The sequence below is a fragment of the Suncus etruscus genome, chromosome 10 (genome assembly GCF_024139225.1).
Source record: "Suncus etruscus isolate mSunEtr1 chromosome 10, mSunEtr1.pri.cur, whole genome shotgun sequence".
NCBI classification, from domain to species: domain Eukaryota; kingdom Metazoa; phylum Chordata; class Mammalia; order Eulipotyphla; family Soricidae; genus Suncus; species Suncus etruscus.
This window is the reverse complement of record NC_064857.1, coordinates 45,942,291-45,964,457: the sequence shown is the minus strand read 5'-3', so window position 1 is coordinate 45,964,457 and position 22,167 is coordinate 45,942,291.

The following is a 22,167-nucleotide window of genomic DNA, read 5'->3' as shown; positions in this document are numbered from 1 at the left end:
TCACCATGGTTGGACAAAGCCAGCTCCCTAGATTCACTCTTTACTTGAACAAAATATAAACTGAGCTGTGAAATATCATGAGTACACCAGCCTACACAGCAGAAAGCTGGCTATCTCTGGAGGAGCGAGCAAGCCAAACCCCTGCCCTGCTAAAGTCATACCTGCTGCCTTCTTCATCCACAATTAATATTTTTTCTGAATGTCCTTCTATCACTGAGCCTCTGCACTTTCCTTCAAGGACACCAATCTGACCGAACTTCAAGACTTGGGCCTGATTTCACCAGGGCTTTGTGGAGAAAATATGGGGACCCTTCATATTATCCTTCCAGGAGGCCTGGCAGCTAAGTACATGCCCCTAAAAGTTGGAGTATCAATAATAGTGCTTTGAATTTCTGAACGAATTAATTTATTTGATAAGAACACAACAATTTACCACAAAGGACATATAATGACAAGAGCTTACTAAAACTTTTGTCATTTTATTGACTTCAGAGATACATAACTTAATGGTTTTTGCAAATGAGATTGCTATTGTACTGTTATGTTTTCCTTCTTTTTTCTTTTTTTACTTTCTTTTTTTCTCTTATATTTTTTTTTACCTTTTCTTTCTATATTTTTCAATAACTTTTATTTTACTTATCTGGAAACAAATGTATTATGATTAACTATGTCAACTGTGCAATGCATTTTCTTTAAATAGATATAAAAACAGCTCTACAAGGTAATTAAAAGATTTTCCCAATTTTCAGATAAGAATATGATACCAAAGGCCAGAGTGATAGCACAGCAGTAGAGCATTTCCTTTGCATGCTGCCGACCCAGGACAGATCTGGGTTCGATCTCAGGCCTCCCATATGATCCCGCAAGCCAGGAGCGATTTCTGAGTGCATAACCAGGAGTAACCCCTGAGTGTCACTGGATGTGGTCCCAAAACCAAAAACCAAAAAAAAAAATAAAATAAAATCTGATACCAAAAATATTTAACATTCCTGAAATCATATACATACTGAATGATTAAGGTTTGAATCAATATATAGGTATTCTATATGTAGGTATTCCCATCTTTTTACCTGTAGATTCTAAACTTTTAAGAATTCAATTTGTTTTATTTATAAATATATATTTTGTTTTCTTGTTCAGGGATTTTTTGGAAGTTTTTTGTTCCAAATTTATTAGGCTCTAAAATTTATAATATATAATGTAAATATATTTTTATAATTTTATCTTTAGTACTTATTTATGATTCCAATACTTTCTTGGGCATCCCATCCCATTCCTTCTTTTTAATACTGCCATATTTGACAAAATAGTCTCTGGTTTCATTACTGTTATACTGATAAAATAGTCTGACTGGAATATAACATCTACACATTACTCATTTCTAACCTTAAGAACTATAAACTACTAAAGAGAAGGGATGAGATATGTTTGATTACTAGATATCTTTTAAAAATAATTTTAATTAATTAATTAATTAATTAAAAATCCTTCACAGTAATATTTTAGGTACATAGTGACATTGAAACAGGGGCATTCCCACCACCACTGTTGTCCTTCCTCCACCCCTGTTTCCAGCATGCATCCCATCCCCCTCCTTTGACCCCCAGGCTGCTAATATAAGTGGTCCCCTTGTAGAATGGGTATTGATTCTGTTGTTATTGACTTTGGATTTGATGTTTAAGTCTGATCATTTTTTATTTCTATTCAATGTTCATACGACTGTTTGGTCTTGGTACCCTCCATTATATCCCCCTCAATTGGTGAGGCAGAGCAAGGTGGTTCAAGCTATGTATTTCTGTTTGAAGGAAAGAAAAAAAGAAAAGAACAAGAAGGGGGGAATCAAACAAGCAAAAAAAATGGGTGGAGTCTTTTCTAGAGGCTATAAATATCAATTTAAGAAAAGAAAGGGAAAAGGAAGAAAATCATAACAACAATACAAAAGAGCAATCAACCAAAAAAACCTGAAAAGCACCACAGCAATAAAGACAACAACCAAACGATAACCAGGGTCCTGAAATAAAAACAAAATAAAGCACACACACACACACAGCAATAACAACAATTACAAAAATATAATTTGTGCTATTTTTTGCATAAGCACAATAAATATTTGGGAGATTAGAAAGGGAATTCCCTTGGCCTAAGAGGTATAGGGTTTCTTCACCCTTGAAGTATACTGTCATGATATAACTATCGGCTCCGTACATGCTCTTTTACATTCCCCTATCTCCTTTTGTGATATCTGGAATCTTTCCACTCAATCGTAGGTGATAAAATCAGGCCTCTGTAAAAAGAGATCTTGGTATTTGCACAGGTTATAAGATGGAGCCTAGGATGAAGTCTTTCTTTATGGTTATAGAAGTTCTGTTACACTACTATTGTTTTAATCAGTCTTCTGTAGTTGGTGGTCTTGGTTTTTGCACCAATCCTAGGATGAAGCCTAGGATAGTCTTTTATTATGTTTCCAGAAGTTCTGCTCAATTGCAGTTGTCTCAGTCAGACCTCTGGAATTAGAGATCTTGGTTGTTGTACAGATTATAGACCAAAAGCTAGACTAGAATCTTTTTTATTGATCCCAGGAGCTGTCTTTTTATGTGGAAGTGCTATAGGATCTCTTTAGTATTACATGACTAATGAAATCACAGTACTTCTAGAAAAAAATATATAAAAATTTCAGCTAAAACATGAAAATTCAATGTATATTTTATATGTGCATATGTATATGTGTATGTATACCTATATGCTTATATATCTGGCATATATATATATATATATTTATATATATGGTCACACTTGATGAATCTTCTGTATTATCTAGGCTCTACTTTAGGGATCAGTCCTGTAAGATTCCATACGGGGTACTGGGTAGGGATTGAAACACTCTACTAACTACTAATGCTCCAATACAGATATACAGATATAGTTTCTTTGGTAAAATTGTTCTTTAGGCCAGGAAAACAGTTCAAAGGGTAAGGTGTTTGCCTTTCACACTACCAATCTGATTTGGTCTCTGAAATTACATATGTAATACACCCGCCCTTGTCCCTGCACATAAAGCTTGGAGCAAGCTCTGAGCTTTGCAATGTGTAGGCCAAATCAAACAAGCACACAAATTCATCCCATTCATTTTAATGTTTGTTGTATAGAATTATATATCCAAACTTTCAAGTCTTTGTTTATTATACTTATTTCTCTGTTCAGTTAAATTTTTCTCTCACTAGAATTTAGCAGTATAAGGACAAGAACTATTTTTTCATTCTTTTCTTTCATTAGAATTTAGCAGTATAAAGACAAGAACTATTTTTTTAATCCTTGAGTTATTGTCTCACAGATGGTTAGAAGTCAATAAATAGAGAGACTGGAGAGAGTTCAAGGGCTTATATAAGTTTTTCATGCATAATAATTCAATTACTGACACAGAACACTACTTTTTTGAGCACCATAGGGTGTGATCCTGGTAGCTCAAGGAACACAGGACCCAGGCAACCAATATTATCCAGCATAGCACTAAACCACCTAGCTAGGTTGGATGATTATAGCTGGAAATTATCCCTTGCCTCTTGTTCATTGTGTGGGTGCCTACACCCCAAAATGACAACTAAATAAAAGATCTAAAATAAATTCATGGACTTCCCTAAGCTCAAGTTTTATATTTTGTGCAAAAAGGACAATAGAAGTAAATTTATTATGCTGCATTCTTAGAAGTATTAAAGAAAAAAGTATTTATAATGATATATGTGACATGTAAAATAGTAATAAATTATTTTGTGCCATAACTGTTTTATAAATTAATTGAAATTATGATGAATTAAAAAATGAAAGAATAAATACAGGAATTTATTCTTTAATAACAAAAAAATTGTGTAGTAATAAACTATAAATTTGATATTATAAGTTGTTATAAATATAGATGTAACTTTATTTCTCTCTCAATATGATTGATCATTTACTCTAATTTTCATTTTTATATCACTGATATTATATAGAAGTGCTTATTATGTTTTGAAGAAGTATATTAATTATTAATTCCTTAGGCAGTTACTACTTTATATCTATAAATAAAACAAACATTTATTAAAACACTTCTATAAAATGTCATGTTCAAAGTTGTTTTATATTTGATTAATAATACTAGTGTCATGGACTAAGTAAGAAAATTAGTTGCCTCACAGTCTACTTCATATTTTTGTAGGCATATAAATTAAAAATTAGAAAATAATGCTTTATAGACTCTCTTGAGCCTGGATTATGTACACACCCAGTAGTGCTCAGGGTTTATTCCTAATTCTGTTGTCAGGTTTATTCTGGATTATTCTGGGTGGGAATCATAGAAGCATATATGTTGACACATTGTGACAGGTATTCCACTGAGAGTAGGTCACATGCAGGAATAAGGATTTCTCTGTACTATCTCTCTGGCCCCAAATATGTTTCTAATATATATATAATTTCTATTGTATTTTCTGTATAGGATACAGTGGCATAATGCCTATTATTCAAGAGATGACTCAATAGTACAGAGGGTGTAGTGTTTGTCTTTAAATAGACTCAGGTTCAGTCTTCAGCACCACATATTATCCCCTGAACTACACCAGGAGTGATCCCTAAGATCAGAGCTCCCCTGAACTACACCAGGAGTGATCAATAAGATCAGAGCTATGAGTAAACCTTGATCACTGTAGAGTATGCACCCCGTCCAAAAATACCAGTTTAACTGCTAATGTAATTTATCTCAAAATACATTCATTTAACTGAATTTCAAACTTCCAGCTTAGCAATGTCTCTGTGATGAAGAAAGAAATGTATATTAAAGTCTACATTTCATGATGCTATAACAAATCTTTTCTATAACCCTCTGTTCTCCCTATGTAACCTGTAGCTTTGTTCCCTGGCAACAAGTCTTGGGGAAAATATTCTAGAAGAAAAAGACATTTTTAAATACGAATTTAACTCAGTCAAAATAAAATCTATCAAGACAAAAATGGCTCCTAACCTTTTTCATTCCTTATAATAAATTATTAAAAATGTTGGAGTCATAACATTTATGCATAATTTTAATATAAAAAGTTTACTTTATTAGTGATACATAGAAAATTGAATTGTAATATCTTGATATAAAAGCAATTGTCCTAGATAAGTGAAAATTTATTTATACCAATTAACTGCCTACATTTAGATAGACAAGGTGTACTTAAGAGGTGCAGGTGACAGGTTTGAACATCTAATGCTGTTTCTCTTAGCATATCAGGAATTAATCTGAATATGTATTGTAAGATTTACCTACTGTCATACAAATAATTATTGAGGAAATGAGGTATCTGAAAGTGTTTCTTTAAAGAACTAAAACATGAGAAATGGAGAGACATAAGGTACTGAAAAAGATATAGTTACTGAGTTGACTACCTTTCATTACATGGACCAATAAACACCAGTGTTTATTAGTCGAATAACTCCTAGCACCACTTAGAATTGTACTCAATAATTACACTAACAACACCAACTAGAACATGACATAGAGTGACTTCTGGTCTCCTGAACACCAATGATAAGGAAAAAATGAAATGGTAAAGAAAGGGGAAGGAATAAAAGAAAGAAGGAAGTAAGGAAGGAGAAAGAAGAAAGAAAGAAAGAAAGAAAGAAAGAAAGAAAGAAAGAAAGAAAGAAAGAAAGAAAGAAAGAAAGAAAGAAAGAAAGAAAGAAAGAAAGGAAGGAAGGAAGGAAGGAAGGAAGGAAGGAAGGAAGGAAGGAAGGAAGGAAGGAAGGAAGGAAGGAAGGAAGGAAGGAAGGAAGGAAGGAAGGAAGGAGGGAGGGAGAGAGGGAAGGAAGGAAGGGAGGAAGGAAGGAAGGAAAGAAGGGAGGAAGGAAGGGAGGAAGAAAGGAAGTAAGAAAGAAGGAAAGAAGGAAGGAAGGAAGAAAGAAGGAAAGAAGGAAGGAAGGAAGAAAGGAAGGAAGGAAGGAAGGAAGGAAGGAAGGAAGGAAGAAAGGAAGGAAGGAAGGAAGGAAGGAAGGAAGGAAGGAAGGAAGGAAGAAAGGAAGGAAGGAAGGAAGGAAGAAAGGAAGGAAGGAAGGAAGGAAGGAAGGAGGGAGAGAGGGAAGGAAGGAAGGGAGGAAGGAAGGAAGGAAAGAAGGGAGGAAGGAAGGGAGGAAGAAAGGAAGGAAGAAAGAAGGAAAGAAGGAAGGAAGGAAGAAAGAAGGAAAGAAGGAAGGAAGGAAGGAAGGAAGGAAGGAAGGAAGGAAGGAAGGAAGGAAGGAAGGAAATGCTGTATACACTATATATAGGACCTAGGGAGAGGGTGAACTATTCAAAATATATAAAGCTATAAATTTTTCAGTGGCTATAATGTTCATGAGTTTCCATGCAACTGATATCAGACTAGCATCATTCAAGTGAAATCAATGAAAGATTTATAGCTGGGCTTGTTTAAGAGTTTCTCCAAAATATTTGTTACATATTAGCACCATAATCTTATCCACATATAAATATAACTATCTACTTTTAAAAACATGTCTTTTGGACAATATGACAAAGTATTACCCCTTACTCTATCACATATTCTCTTAGAAAACTGAAACTAAATGTCTGTTTGCTTACAAAGCATGTACTTTTTATTTCCCTAAAATAATGCCACAAGCAACCAATCTTTTATTTTCAACTCTTCACTGCTGAAAATTGACTTCATAAAGCCTCTTCACCCCTGGGACATACTATATGAGTTGAATTTCTTAGAACACTTAGGCATAGATAACATCTTAATTCTTAAGCATATTTAGAATGAAGTTGTATTATGCTAATGCAATAAATTCTATGTAATACTATGTATTATTGTGGTGAAGAGGTTGGCTGGTATTTTAATGGAGAGAGGCAGATTAATCTGCTAGCCTCTGACATCTGGGTTTGCACTTGAAAGTGGAAAGAAGTTACCCACAAAGGCAACTATGGAGAGATAATGCCTGAGTGAGGTGATGTACATACAAGATGAACTCAGGATGAAGGCGAATTCTTAGATTATAATGAAATAAATCACTTGTAGTTTCCAATGTGTATAAAATGACTATTGGAGTGGTATTTCTTCCCTATTCATTTAAGTTTTAATCTGCAAAATATCTTCCTAATTTAAAATGATATATTGTTGTTCTACTAGCATGATGTTGGGACTTTACAAACATTAGCAGAAATATTTTTGAAAAATTTGTATTAAAAATAAAATTCCAATTATAACTGGATTGTGAAGTACCAAGTTGATTATAAAATAGCAAATTTATCTCAAAGTACTTTGTGATCTTAAACTCCAATTTGTATTACTTATTTGCAATGCCTGTTTTCCACATTATACTACTGTATTGCTTATCATGTTATTAATAACCCATTTCCTCATCAATCAGCATATTTATTTATTTATTCATAATTGGGGGTCACACTTAGTGATGCTCTAGGGGTTACTACTCCTGACTTTTCACTCAGATATCTTTCTTTGCGTTAAGGTAAGGTTCTCTTTCTTTTTTTTTTTTTTTTTGGTTTCTGGGTCACACCCAGCAGCTCTCAGGGGCTGCTCCTGGCTCTACATTCAGAAATTGCCACCGGCAGCCTCTGGGGACCCTATGAGATGTCAGAATTTCAACCACCGTCCTTCTGCATGCAAGGCAAACACCCTACTGCTGTGCTAGCTCTTTGGCCCAAGGTAAGGTTCTTATTTAGTATATTATATCTCCAGCTCTGACACATAAACTTGAGATGAAGCCTGAAGCAGAAAAAAATTATAGACAAGAAAATATTAATGCATCTGTCTGTTAAAAATTATAAAAACAAGAAAATAAAATTTGGAAGAACTATGAAAATTTATTTTCTCAATTAGGAGTTTCAAATTGAAAAACGTCAGTCATTTAAAGGTTTTCCTTGTCTATTGGAGAGCACAAAGAGGAATGATTGCTTTCCCTCTATTTTATAACATTATTTTTAAAAATAATCACTGCAAGCTTCCTTTGGTATTAATTCACTTTCTCCCATCAACTTTTCCTGTAAGAAATCATGAGTCTGTCTACAGCCAACTACATATGTATATATATATATATATATATATATATATATATATAAAATATTTTAGAATCCAGATATATATCTGGATTTTAAAATATTTTTTAAAAAGCTCATCTGTGGTCAGTGTTTAACATATGATAGAAATTAATGTCTTGCCACAACATCTGTGTTTTGAAGCTTATATTTTCAGATGAGCTTTTTAAAAAATATTTAATTATTGAACATTTAATGGTACTCAGCATGAAAGGAGAACTAGTGAGTAGCTTAATAAATATAAATGTTCATGGTAGCCCTTAATTGGTAAGAGTCATGAGTTTGCATTTTATCGTGTTTTCTGTATTTATTATCTTATTTTTATACATTCTACACCTTTTCAAATGTATTCCATTTTAGTCTGCATCTGTCTTCTCAACTAGTCTGTGTGTTTTATAAAGAAATTAATATGTATGTGTAATGTCAGTTAACTCCATCACCCACCAAATTGTCTGGATATACATGTTATATAATAAACAAATTCATTTTATTATCTTCTCCAGAGGTTTCAAATACATGAGAAAGTTATTGAACAAATTTAACACTATTATATAATATTTCTCTACCATGCCTACAGATTTATTTATAGATCTTTAAAAGTAATGACCTCACTTTATTTCTAATATTGTTTATCAATTAAATTGTAAACTGGTCGGACAGAAGCAGTAACCTAATGCCAAACATGAAAAAAGGCTGAATTTTATTTTTCTTCTTAGAAATTTGATATAAAATAGAATTTAGAGTTATTTATGAATATAGACATGGACTGTCAAGAAATAATAATTAGTATTCAACATTGTGGAGGGTTGTAACGTAAATGTGCATTTCTTACTTAGAATGTAAAACAGAGCAGCTGATTATTTAGTGTTTATCATTAACTTCAATTTATGTTCCAACAAAGTCTGAGTTCTTACCCTTAATCATGTGAATAATGAAGTAAATGATAGAAGCGGGATAGCTTGATTTTTGCATCACCAATTTGCTGTCAAATTTGTAAGACTTATTTTTTTTTGGCAATTATAACATTTTTAATTAGGAGCTGTGGAAAATATATGCATGTTGTGAAAATATGTACTCTATTTTAATTATATAAAAGAATACCTATTCAATGTTGAGGAAAGGATTATCCCCAAAATATAAAGATCCATAGGATACAACTTTGGTTTCTAAGAGTTTAAAGATTACTTGGAAAGATGATACTTAAAATAGTAATTATAGAAAAAAAGAAATAAATTACTAAAACAATTATTTAAGGTACAAGTATCACACAAAAGTGTTAAACAACTAAAATGAGAGTTCAATAGAAACATGACTCAAGCTTTACAGGAGTCTAGGATATTCCAAAGAGAAGAAGAGAAGATTCTTTTAAGCTATAAGAACAGGATGTATATATTTAGAACTCAAAAAATAAAATTTAGAAATGGATTCATGAAGGCAGGTAAATATAACTTTAGAATTATTGACACAGACTTATTAAGGGACTTGAACAATATATGTAATTTTTAATATCATATTGACTAAAATATTTTTGCACTTTTGTTTTAATACATAAATACATAATAAATAAATCTCATATTTCCCTACACAATCTTATAGAACCACTTCAGTTTATAAACATAAAGGATGACTATCATGGAATAATTTCAACAAATTGTGCACAATTTCATTTGCCAAATCTCAACAAATAAAAAAACAACAAATAAAAAGATAATGCCTGTGTTCAAAGATACAATGGACATAGTAGGAAAAGTATGTTTACAAAATTAATAGTCATGTTGCATTAACTATTAATATTAGATAAACTTAGAAATTTGAATGTACTCTACTAACAACTAAAAGTAAAGATAAAGGGTATGAGGCAATAGCACAGAGGGTAACTTATTTACCTTGCCAACCTGGGTTAGATATAGCATTAAATATGGTCCCTACTTGCCAGGAGTAATTTTTTAGCATAGAGCCAGGAGTGATCCATAAGCTATGCTGGGTGTATACCCCACCCCACCCCCAAAAAAAAACACCAAAAAAGTAAACATAAATATCATCCGAGGGTCTGGTGTGATAGTTCAGTGAATAGGGCATTTGCCTTGTTGCAATTGATGTGGAGACAATCTTTGACATCACATATAGTCACCTAAGCACCTTGAGGAATAACCCCTGAGAACAGAGCCAGGAATGACCCCTCAGAACTGCCAGTTCTGGCATAAAAAAATAAAAAACAAAATAATCATCCTACATATATGTTGCACAATTGCTGTATAGATTAAAATTGCACAAGCTATTTATTTTAATAAAAGCGTTATCTAATATTTAACTATAAAACTTTAAAATAACAACTGATGATAAACTACTTTTTAATTAAAAAGTCAAGGTAAATTTCAAACAGATATTTCTTAAGGCAAAAAATTATGATAAAGAACCACTGAAAGAAACTTAGTAGTGTAGATGGAGTATAAGCACTTTAATTTCCTATAATACTTTTATGTAGAGAGTATACAGCCCTAAAATTTGAAGTATTAATACCATGGTGCAGTGAAACTCTAGACAAGTTCATTTCTTCAACGTTGTGGCCAAATTGAAGATCATTTACTGAATAGAATGCCCTGCCAATATCATAATCTAATTAAGCTTTCAGCAGTGTAAGAATAACTTTATTGGAGAAAAATAACAAGTATGAATTATCTTGCTGTAGGACTTTTAATTATTATTTTCTTATTATTTTTAACTGTCTTTCTTCACTTCCATTTAATTATATAATTCTTTTTCTTTTTTTTTCAGTCATTTTACGTTCACTCATCTGGGAACAAATGTATCATGATATACAAAACCAGGAGAGGCTAGAGCCAGGCTTAGCAGACTCCACTTGCCAGGACTTCACCTTTCCTCTTTCAACTGGTATGTGGGGGGCACTGAGCAAGAGAGCTAACCAAAAGGCCCCCTGTGCTGAACTCTAGTGCAGGGGACTGAAATTGCCCCCCACTCCAGACCGGCCTTCAGGGAAAGGCCTGGCAGCTGGGTCCCTGGAGGGGCATGATTTTCTATACAGTGGTCTTCTCTCTGACTGCCAAACCTAAATCATAAACAATCCATCTATGTAGTGTATATAGTCCCTCTTATATATTACCTCTCTCCCACTCCAGAATCCCTTCTACACCTTCACCCCACAATCCTGATCTGTTATCTTTCCTTTTTTAACCCTTTACCCTCAGTTCTTACCTCGTTAGGCACTAAAATCGACTTCCTGCCCCAACAAACCACCACCCAGTTCCTCAATGAAAAGACACCCTCTCAGTCCCCCATCTCATGCCTCGGCAAGAAACTACAACCAACACGCCTGCTGACTCATGCTATGTGGCCCCTTTCACACCATCAAATTGTGGACTGTTGCATGATACTGGATTCAGCTTCAGAAAAAAAAACCAGCTCAAGGACACTACAGGATTCCGTAATGCCACAAATCATGTCTCAAACTCAAGACCAAGGTCTGTGATAAAAAAAAAGTGCCTTGGTTTTCACTCCCTACAAGAATATCTCAAAAGACCTAATTGGGAGGCCTATATTGCCTTTGTATGTTTAATACCTTTATAACGATGCATCTTAAGATGTGTATTCTTAAATTATATATATATATATATAATTTCTTGGTACAAAAACCAAGAAAAAGTCTTGCTTGGCATAAAAGCTCAGGTCAAAACCAGACCACAGACTGTGTAGCATCTCATCCTTACCCAGAATAGCACTAGCAATACAATGTGACATCATACGCTTTTGTATAGGCACAGTAAAAAGGGGGAAACCATAGACACAAAAACAAGTGTTATCTTCTGTGGATAAAAACCCACATTTTTTATAACACAGGGATGCATCCCATACTGAACATGTGCCATGTGGATACAACTCAGTCTCCATGAGATTGGACAGTGTTAGTCCAACCCCGAACCCCAGATCCCAGGCATAGAACTGATACAGCTCCCTACAACAACACCAGGAACCAAACTCTACTGGGAAATTTCTAACACCACTCTACGATCAACTTGCACCAGTTCTTAATATGACATCCCAACAACAAGGAAATAACAACTTGATCTAAGACCAGGTTGTCCTATCATATCACCTAACAGTAAGTGGAAATTAGAAGATGTGTCATCCTTTCATCTGTGCAAAAAACCAAGAGCGCTAACTATAGAAAACTGACTTTGACAACCATGACTGGGCAGAACTTACCTTGGGACGAATAAGGAAAACCCTATCCTAGGCTGTAGCCTAGGACTCATGCAAAAATCAAGATCTCTAATTATAGAGGCCCACCTTTGACTACAGAGACTATGCAGAACTTTTGGAACCATATATCCTAGGCTTTTGCTTAGGATCTGAGCAAAAACAAAGAACACTTATTACAGAAAACTGAACACAACAATAATGATGGAACAGAACTTCTAGAACCATAACGACTCTATTCTAAACCTTGTCGTATGACCTGCACAAATACTAAGAACTCTAGCTACAGTGGCCTGATTTTTTCATCCACAACTGAGAGGAAAGTTTATTGGCACCACAAAAAGGCCCTTGGGATGTGGTAATGAGGTTGTATAGAACCAGTAGTTGTTCACATGAGGGTATGCTTCAAGGATGGAGAAACCCTGAATCTCTTAGTCCAAGGGAATTGCCTTTCTTCCCCAACACTTACAGTGCCTATGAAAAAAAGAAAAGGTGGGGGAGCACCAAACCCTGCCACACCAGCACTCCTTTTTTTTGCTTTGTTTTGTTTTTGTTTTTATTTTCCTTCTCTTTTTTCTTTCACTTTTTTCTTTCTTTTTCTCTCTTGTGATTATTTGGTGATTTTTGTTGTTGTTGTTGAATTCATTTTTTTCTTTTTTCTTTTTTTCTTTTTTTGGTAATTGCTACCAATTTTTTTCTTTTCTTTTTTCTTTTCCTTTTATCTCCAACAGAATTGCATAACTTGAATCATTCAGCCTCATAAATTGAGGCGGGGGGGGGGGAAGGATGATACCAGAACCAGACAGTCACATGAACATGTAGTGGAAATAAAAAAAAATGATCAGACTTGAACACCAAAACCAAACTCAATGACAACAGAATAAATACCCAATTTACAACAAGCTGTAAACTGGGAACCAGTTACACAAGTATTCTAGGGAGTAATGGAAGGAGATATGGGATGCATGCTGGGAACAAGTGGAATAAGGACAACACTGGTGGTGAGAATGCCCCTCATTCATTGTCACTATATACCTTAAATATTACTGTGACAGATTTGTAATTCTCTTTGGTTGCAATGAAAATTAAAAAAACCCCAAATGTATCATGATCAACTATGTCAATTGTGTGAAAAAAAATTCTAAAAATTAAAGAAAATAAAACATGTAATAACAGTGTTGAAATGCAGATTAAATATCAGGCCTTTAGAAAGTCCCAGAAGCCATTGCTAACAGGCAAACAGTGCTGCTGAAAAGTGAAATTGTTTTACTAAGCTTGAACTTTCTACTGTTTATAGTTGTGTGACCCTTGTACAGAAACAAATATACAATGCACATGTTATTACGTGTGGGTTGTCATAGGTGTGCATTACAATAGAATGCACTGACACATCACAGGAAGAAGAAAGAAAGGAAGGAAGAATAAAGGAAGGAGAAAGGAAGCAAGGAAGAAAGAAAAAAGAAAGAAAGGAATGAAGGAAGTAGAAAGGAAGAAAGGAGGAAGGAAGGGAGGGAGGGAAGAAAGAAGGAAGAGAGGAAGGTAGTAAAAAAAGGAAATAAGAGAAAAAGAAAGAAGGTAGGAAGGAAGGTAGGAAGAAAAGAAGGAAGGAAGGAAGGAAGGAAAAAGATAGCAAAATAGGAATTGAGAACAACTAAAAATAGGATGAAAGTAGGAAGGAAGGAAGGAAGGAAGGAAGGAAGGAAGGAAGGAAGGAAGGAAGGAAGGAAGGAAGGAAGGAAGGAAGGAAGGAAGAAAGATAGAAAGAAAGAAAGAAAGAAAGAAGAAAGGAAAAGAAAGAAAGAAAGAAAGAAAGAAAGAAAGAAAGAGAAAGAAAGAAAGAAAGAAAGAAAGAAAGAAAGAAAGAAAGAAAAAGGAATGAAGAAAAAAGGAACGAAAGAACAAAAAACTGAAAGATCATAGACTAGATGGAAGAACAAAGTACTGAGGAAGGACAGAAAGAGGAATGAAGGTTGGAAGAAAACAAAAAACAGGGAATAAAGCAATATAAAATAAAGAGTGAAGCAAATAGGCAAGAAATAACAGGAACATCGAAAGGAAGAAGAGAGGTGTCCATTAAGACACCAGTCCTGTCCTGTTGTCGAGCAACTGTCATACAAGGAATGGGTTCCAGGCTTCAGAACCTGAGTTCTAAAGAGAAACACTCACAGTTCCGAATGAACCTAGCCTCTCCCCTTTGCTGCTTCTCCTGTATTTCTCCAGAACCAAGATAAATATCGATAACTCCTCAGTGTCAACCTGATCATTACAGAATGGCCAGAAATTGACATGTTCTATACACGTACATTACAAAGATGTCCTACCAAATGCAGGCACCAAGCACAGCCCTAACCTGTGCTGAAGAGTGACATACATGTTTGTCATGAGGACCCTGCTCCTCTGCACTTGTCGTGGACTGTACACTCATGGTATTGTGGCTGACATAGTGCAACATCATCCAAAGCAAGCCTTGGCCAAGTATGCCAGCCAGGACCTTGGCTGCCCTGTGTTCGAAGCCCTGCACTTGCACCAACCCCACACATGGGTATGCAGGCAGAAAAACCCTGAGTTAATAAGCTGCTCTTTAAGAAGTAAATCATGAAAATGGGTGATACATGAATATTATGGAGAATGGTATGTTTGGTGATAAAGGACAGGACAGATGAATAGACAGAGAATAACAGCACACTTTCATGGGGATATAAGTAGATAATGATAGCATGGTAATAGTATCCAGTGACAATAGAGATGAAGAGAAACCTGTGGAGCAGGGAACCTCTGTTCTTCATCCTCTGCTATGGTGAGATTGTCATTGACCATGATGGAATGGAAAGCCCATAGTGAGCCAAGTGCTATAAAAGTTAACACAGTGGCTCTGGAATGAGAGCACAAGTGCAAGCAGAATATTTTATCCTGCCCATTTTTTAACTTTATTCATTTATTTATAGATTGAATTGTTCTTTGGTCACACCCAGTGGTGCCCAGGGGTTACTCTGGCTCTGCACTCAGAAATTGCCTCTGGCAAGCTGGGGGAACAATAAGATGATGCCAAGAATTGAACCTTATTAGCTGCATGCAAGGTAAATGCCCTAGTGCTGTGCTATCTTTCTGGTGCTATATCCTTGTACTATCTCCTTGCTATCTTGCCCTTTTGGGTAGGCTATCCAGAACCTCTTAGGTGTCAAACTTGAGAGAGAAGAAAGAGGGACACCTGAGTGACACAAGGTATTGTCCAAAACAGAAATAAGTGAATATGCAGAACTGAACATCATAGCTAAGCTGAGAGGAACAACAAGTTCAGATGTACCAGGTTCAATCAGTTCTAAAAAAGACACACAAAAGAATTGGCTCAAGACAGCAAAACCTTGGATATCAAACATCAAACTCTTTTATTGCAAATAGGTTTTAGGTTTCCATTAGACTGTGGGCAAGAGGGGTCAGTCAACACAACTTAGAGCAAGATTAGTTCAGGTGACAAGGTTTATAGCAGACAGGGAGGGGCACAAATAAGTGGGCATGGTAAAGACAGAGGAATCCTGTCTTGAGGCATACATTTTCTGGTTCATTCCCAAATCAGGGAGCTTTTCCAGGCTAGTGGCAAGGATCTGATGAAGCTGTGTCCAGGAGCCTGGCATTCCTCCAGCAGAAGACCAGGTATTCTGTGCCGGTCCCTACCAACATGGCCAGGGTGAGGTATGCATTATAGGTCATGAAGTTAAGCATGAGAACATAGCTCAGCACCACCTGGAGCACATGCAGAGCTGTCTGAGCAACGTGAAGCCATCACAGTACTTGGGCCATGGAGAGATCTTGGCCCTGTCTGTGAGTTTCTCCCTAAACACCTGGAGACCTTCGAAGCACAGGTTCAGTCAGAACATCACCAGATAAACAGGAAGCATGTTGACTCTGCATTGTATTACCAAGCCCGGAAACAGCAGCTCTATTTTCTTGTAGCCAAAATAGAAGGTGGTGTACATCAACCTGTGCATCGTGTATCCAATGCTGTGTAAGTGCAGGGCTGACAGTGTGGTGAAGCCATGAGGCAGGGTGCTGGTGGAAGTTTCTGGAGTAGAGGAGATCACAACTGTGTCCTCACGGTGATGAAGATGATATATGGTACCAGCAAAAGATCGCCTCTCGTAGGCAGACAGGCAAGCAGGTGAAAGGTATGGAGCAGGAGCCTTCCCCAAGGACCTTGAGAAGTCACAGATCCTGATCAGTGACTCCCTTTAAGTACAAGCACAGGAGATCCTCTCTGCCAAGATTCTTCCTAGAAAGACTTACCTTCCAAAAACTGATCCCTTTACACCCTTTGTCTAAGAGAAACAGTAATGAAAAGGAGGGTCCAAACACAGAAACACTTCCAGAGAGCCAGCTCAGCTCTCTATGGGCCAAACTTTTCTCTTGTGCCTGATGAGAATGACAAATAACTCTGGGATGGAATGGCTCAGTGATTCCTGTGATCATGTACTGACAATCAACAGCAGAGACACCTATATTTCAAAGAAAAACACTGACCTACCACACAATCCTACCATACTACCAATGACAAAATAGCTGTCTAAATCATAGGCAAATCCCAGACCAATGGCACAGAGATCATCAGCCTTTCAGTCTTCCTTAATTACCCTGGAGCTCTGTTCTCATGTACCTTTCTCTCCATTGCCCAAGAGCTTTCTTTGACTCTGTCTTGACCACAAAGTCTTGTCTAGGATATTAGAGTGTGTATTGTGGTAAGTTGGAGAGGTGGATCTAAAGTGGTGTGGGCAGGCATTGTAACAACTGTACTGTGTAAGGACCTCACATCACCCAGCCCCTCCCCTAAATAGTTCTGTGTTGGCAGCATTTCCTGAGTGTCAACACCAGCAGAATGAATAGAAAATGTACCTATAGTGAATAGATATACCAAAAGCAATAAGTAAACAGATGAGTGGACTGGGAAAACAAGGCAAATCATGCCAAATCCCCTTGTCTTGAAGATGGGACTCTAGCTCCATTGAATCTATATGTTTTGATCAAGGATAACCACAACTGAAAAAGAAAATGCCCACATCATCCCAGCCATCTTATGAGGAGAGTATTGTTCAAGTCCTGGCCCTTCCAAACTCATACCTGAAACTTCCTTCCTCCACAAACATCATTTCCCCCAGGCCAATGCCTCCTCAATGCCCTTCTACAGTTCCCCTTCGGGTACATGGGTCTGACCAAATTTCAGGTCTGCCGGCCAGTTCTGGAGCTCACACATAGGCTTCTTGCACCGAGTTTGGGCACCCTCACCACCAGCTCCTTGTGTCTCCCTCTATGGGACCATGGCAGCTGAGTCACAGCCCTAAATGTTACAGTATCAAGACTATAGTGTTGGAAGACTCTAGTCAACTTCTTTAGTTAAACATGGTCGCCATATTGGAGCCTTTCTATTTCATAGAATGGCCTTCCCAGTTCAAGATCTTACAAAGCTTTTAGCCATTGTATTAATGACTTCTATGGAAATAAAAATTTTGCACAGATGAACTTACTTCTGGACTTCTTGTTCCTTTCTCACTTTACTGCTTTAACCTTCTTCCTTCCATTTTCTTTTATTATCTAATTCATTGGCAATATTTTTTCCAGCCACATTACTTTCCCTTCTCTGGAAACAAAGGTATCATTATCAACTATGTCAACTATGTGAAGAATTGTCTCAACATGCAATTATATAAACCGTGTGAAAAACTCAATGCTCAATCGCTGATGAATTCCTGGCCATTAGAAAGTTTCAGATTCAGGAGGCCAGTGATACTGTAAAGAGAACTTGTTATTCTCAGTTTCAACATTCTATGATTAGATCTGTGTGACATTTGTCCATAAGCCTATTCACAACCCACATATTTTGGATGTGTGGGTCCTCATTGGGAGTGTATTCCAATAGCATGCATGGAGCTCACCATCTTTTACTGGCCTGAACTGAAACTTCAGTGCAGACCTGAGTCTGGCCTAGAAATTTCCTACAGAGACAGAAAAAGAATCCACTATCCCACTCCTAGTCATTGATGGAGACACTCAACTAGGCACCTGGGCACCACATTCAGAGACTCTTAGTAACACTAGTAATACATACAATGAAAGAGAATGTTACAAATGCCAAGCAAACTCATATTTTCCTATCCTGCTCAAGTTGCTTTTCAGTTCAATGGTTCTTGGTCCTCAGTCCAGATTCTCAATTGCACTTCTGATTCCTTCAATGATTGGCCACCACGTCAAAGCCAAATGCAGGAGAGAAATTTTTAACATATGCTCTGTTGTCTTCACTCCACACACCCATTCTGTGACAGATAGTGAAAGTGTTTACTGAGTTTCGATTTAGCAAAGAACATGCCAGTTATTAATTTTTTTCTGATTAGCCTCTACCAGACAGCGATGTTCAAATGGTTGCGGATCTGCTTTAAAACACAACTCAAGGGGCCAGAGAGATTGCATGGAGGTAAGGCATTCGCCTTGCATGCACAAGGTCGGTGGTTCAAATCCCGGCATCCCATATGGTACCGTGAGCCTGCCAGGAGCAATTTCTGAGCCTAGAGCCAGGAGTAAACCCTGAGTACTGCCAGATGTGACCTAAAAACCAAAACCAAAACAAAACAAAACTCAAGAAAGATCACCTCAATTTTAACCCTGCCCAACAGTGAAACAGTGGATCTCACATCATTCAACAGCACCAATGATAAATTGTAGATCATTAGCATTCCTACAATTTTTAGAGATCCAAAAAGGAAAAAAGAAACTGTCTTTTCGCTCAAAGGAAATTGGATATAATGAACACTGTCATGCAACAAAAGCAGATGCTCTGAGTTTCTGGGCTCCAAACTCATCTCAGATAAAGTGTCACTGCAGAAGACCATCACATAAGGGTGTTGAGGTACTCCAATGAATCTATATAGCTGCTATCACTAAAACTTTGTAGAAACCCCACAAGATCCATTCGAGTAACCTAAATTCAAAAGCAAAAAAAAAAAAAAATCTGCTATGCTACTTAAGTATGCTAAATTACCATGAGCCCAAGAAATCTAGAAAGACACATTTGTATCCTTTTATTATTGATCATGAATTTTATTCATCCTAAGGGCTGTTTTGGTCACTTGAATTTCTTGAAGAAAGATGAAGTTGAAACCTGTTGGTAACCCACCATCAAAAGAGCACATGACAGGATTCAGACAAAAGTATCATGAACAGAACCAATTCACCTGCACAGTCAGGATATTTTATACTCAGAAGACTTCCAAGATAAAGCAAGAGCTTACAATGTAGATAGAATCAAAGTCGCAAATATTTTCTTTTGCTCCTAGACCTTTGGGTTCATGGTAGTCACAACTGATGTGAGCCTATATTCCTGGCATAAGAATTATGCATGAAAGGGTAGTAACATTTGGCTGGGTAAGCAGAATGAAAGGAGGAGGGAGGAAAAAAAGAGAGAAAGGAAGCAAGGAAATAAGTAAGAAAGGAAATAATATAGGAAGCAATCAAGGAAGGAAGGAAGAAAGCAAACAAGAAAGGGAAGAAGGGAGGAAGGGAGGGAAGGAGGAAGGAAGGAAATAATATAGGAAGCAACCAAGGAAGGAAGGAAATAATATAGGTAGGAAGGAAGGAAGGAAGGAAGAAAGGAAGGAAGGAAGGAAGGAAGGAAGGAAGGAAGGAAGGAAGGAAGGAAATAATATAGGTAGGAAGGAAGGAAGGAAGGAAGGAAGGAAGGAAGGAAGGAAGGAAGGAAGGAAGGAAGGAAGGAAGGAAGGAAGAAAGAAGGAAGGAAGGAAGGAAGGAAGGAAGGAAGGAAGGAAGGAAGGAAGGAAGATTGGAAAGATGAAAAAATAGGAAGGGAGGACAGAAGGTGGTATGAGGGTTGGAAGTAAACAGGAAGCAGAAAAAAAGGCAGCGTAAAATAAAGAGTGAAGCAAATTGGAAAGGAAATAACAGGAATATGGAAAGGAAGAGGAGAGGTGTCCACTAAGGCACAAGTCCTGTCCTGTAAACTTCAAATTCAAGCACCTGGCACACAAGAGTGCAATGGGTTCCAGGCCTCAGAACCTAATTTCTGAAGAAAAACACCCACAGTTCCCAAATGAACCTAGTCTCACTCCTTTGCTGTTTCTCCTGTATTTCTCCTGGATCAAGATGAATATTGATAAATCTTCGGTGTCACCCTGATTATTACAGGATGGCCAAAAATTTACAAGTTCTATACATATACATCACAGAGATGTCCTATGAAATTTAGGAGTCCAGCACAGCCCTAATCTGTGCTGAAAGTGACATACATGTTTGCCATAGTACCCTGCTCCTCTGCACTTGTCATGAATTGTATGTGCATGGTACTGTGGCTGACCTAGTGCAACTTCAGCTAAAGCAAGCCTTGGCCCTGGTCTTGCACCTACCCCATACATGGGAAAGCAGTCTGAAAAAACCTGATCATATGTCAACCTTTGGGAACTTCAGGAAACTGCTTCTCTCAGATTCGGTCCATATCCTTTGGGAGCTCCCTACTCAGCCAGAAACACAGCCATGGCATATTTATGAGGGCATAGATATTTGAGGTGCAGCACAGAAAACACTTTTGATGAAAACACTGTCATCCTAAGCAAGTCACTTGTAAAATGTCATTCTCCCAAGAACAACCAGAGGGCATATGTTCAAGACTCCACTGACCACATAGATCCGAGTTCGAGATATCCCTGCCTTCCTCCCTGCAGCAATTGAGAGAAGCAGTTAGTTTGTCCCCAAGCACATGCTCACAGCCAGGTCAATGGGGGCTTTAGAACCATGTTCCAGGCTCCCGTAATAGCAGGGCAAGAGGAGGGCACCGAGTCCTGGCCTTGCCAGTACAACCATGGCAACCAAGACTACCAGATGATTGGATAATGAATCTTTATGATGTCAACGCCTGACATAATAGACTGCTCTTTAAGAAGTAAATCATGAATATGGGTAATACATGGATGGCTATGGAGAATGGTATGTGCAGTAATAAGGAGGGGGGAAGATGAATAGACAGAGAATAACGGCACACTTGCATGGTGATAAAGGTCCAAAATGATAGCATGGTAATAGTATCCAGTGACAATAGAGATGAAGAGATACCAATAGAGCAGGGAACCTCTGTTATCCATATTCTGCTATGGTGAGATTGTCACTGACCATGATGGAGTGGAAAGCCTATTGTGAGCCAAGCACTACAAAAGATGGCACAGTGGTTCTGGAGCAAGAGCACAAGTGCAGACAGAGTACTATATCCTGCCCATTTTTTCAACTTTATTCATTTATTTATAGATTGATTGGTTCATTGGCCACACGCAGTGGTGCCCAGGGGTTACCCCTGGATCTGCTCTCAGAAATTGCTGCTTGCAGGCTGTGTGTGTGTGTGTATGAGGGAGAGTGACATATGATATGCCAGGAATAGAACCGGGTCCTTCCTGTGTAGGCCACATGCAAAGCAAATGCACAAGTGCTGTGCTATTTCTGCTGTATAGAGAACTTGCTATTCTCAGCTTCAACTTTCTACTGCTTAGAGCAAAGTGTCATTTTTACAGAATCCCATTCAAAACCCACCCACTTTGGATGCATGGGTTCTCATTGGGAAAGTATTCCAATTGCATGCACAGAATCCACCACGCTTTACTGGCCTGATCTGAAACTTAAATGCAGGGCAATAGCAGACATGTGTCTGGCCCTGGAAATTTTTTCAGAGACAGAAAAAGAATCCACTATCCCATTCCTAGGCACTCAAGAGACACACACCTACGCACATAGGCACCACATCCAGAGACTCAAATAACACTAGTAATACATTTAATGGAAGGGAATGTTAGATAATGACAAATAAACTCTTATTTTGATATCATGCTCAAGTTTCTTTTAGGTTC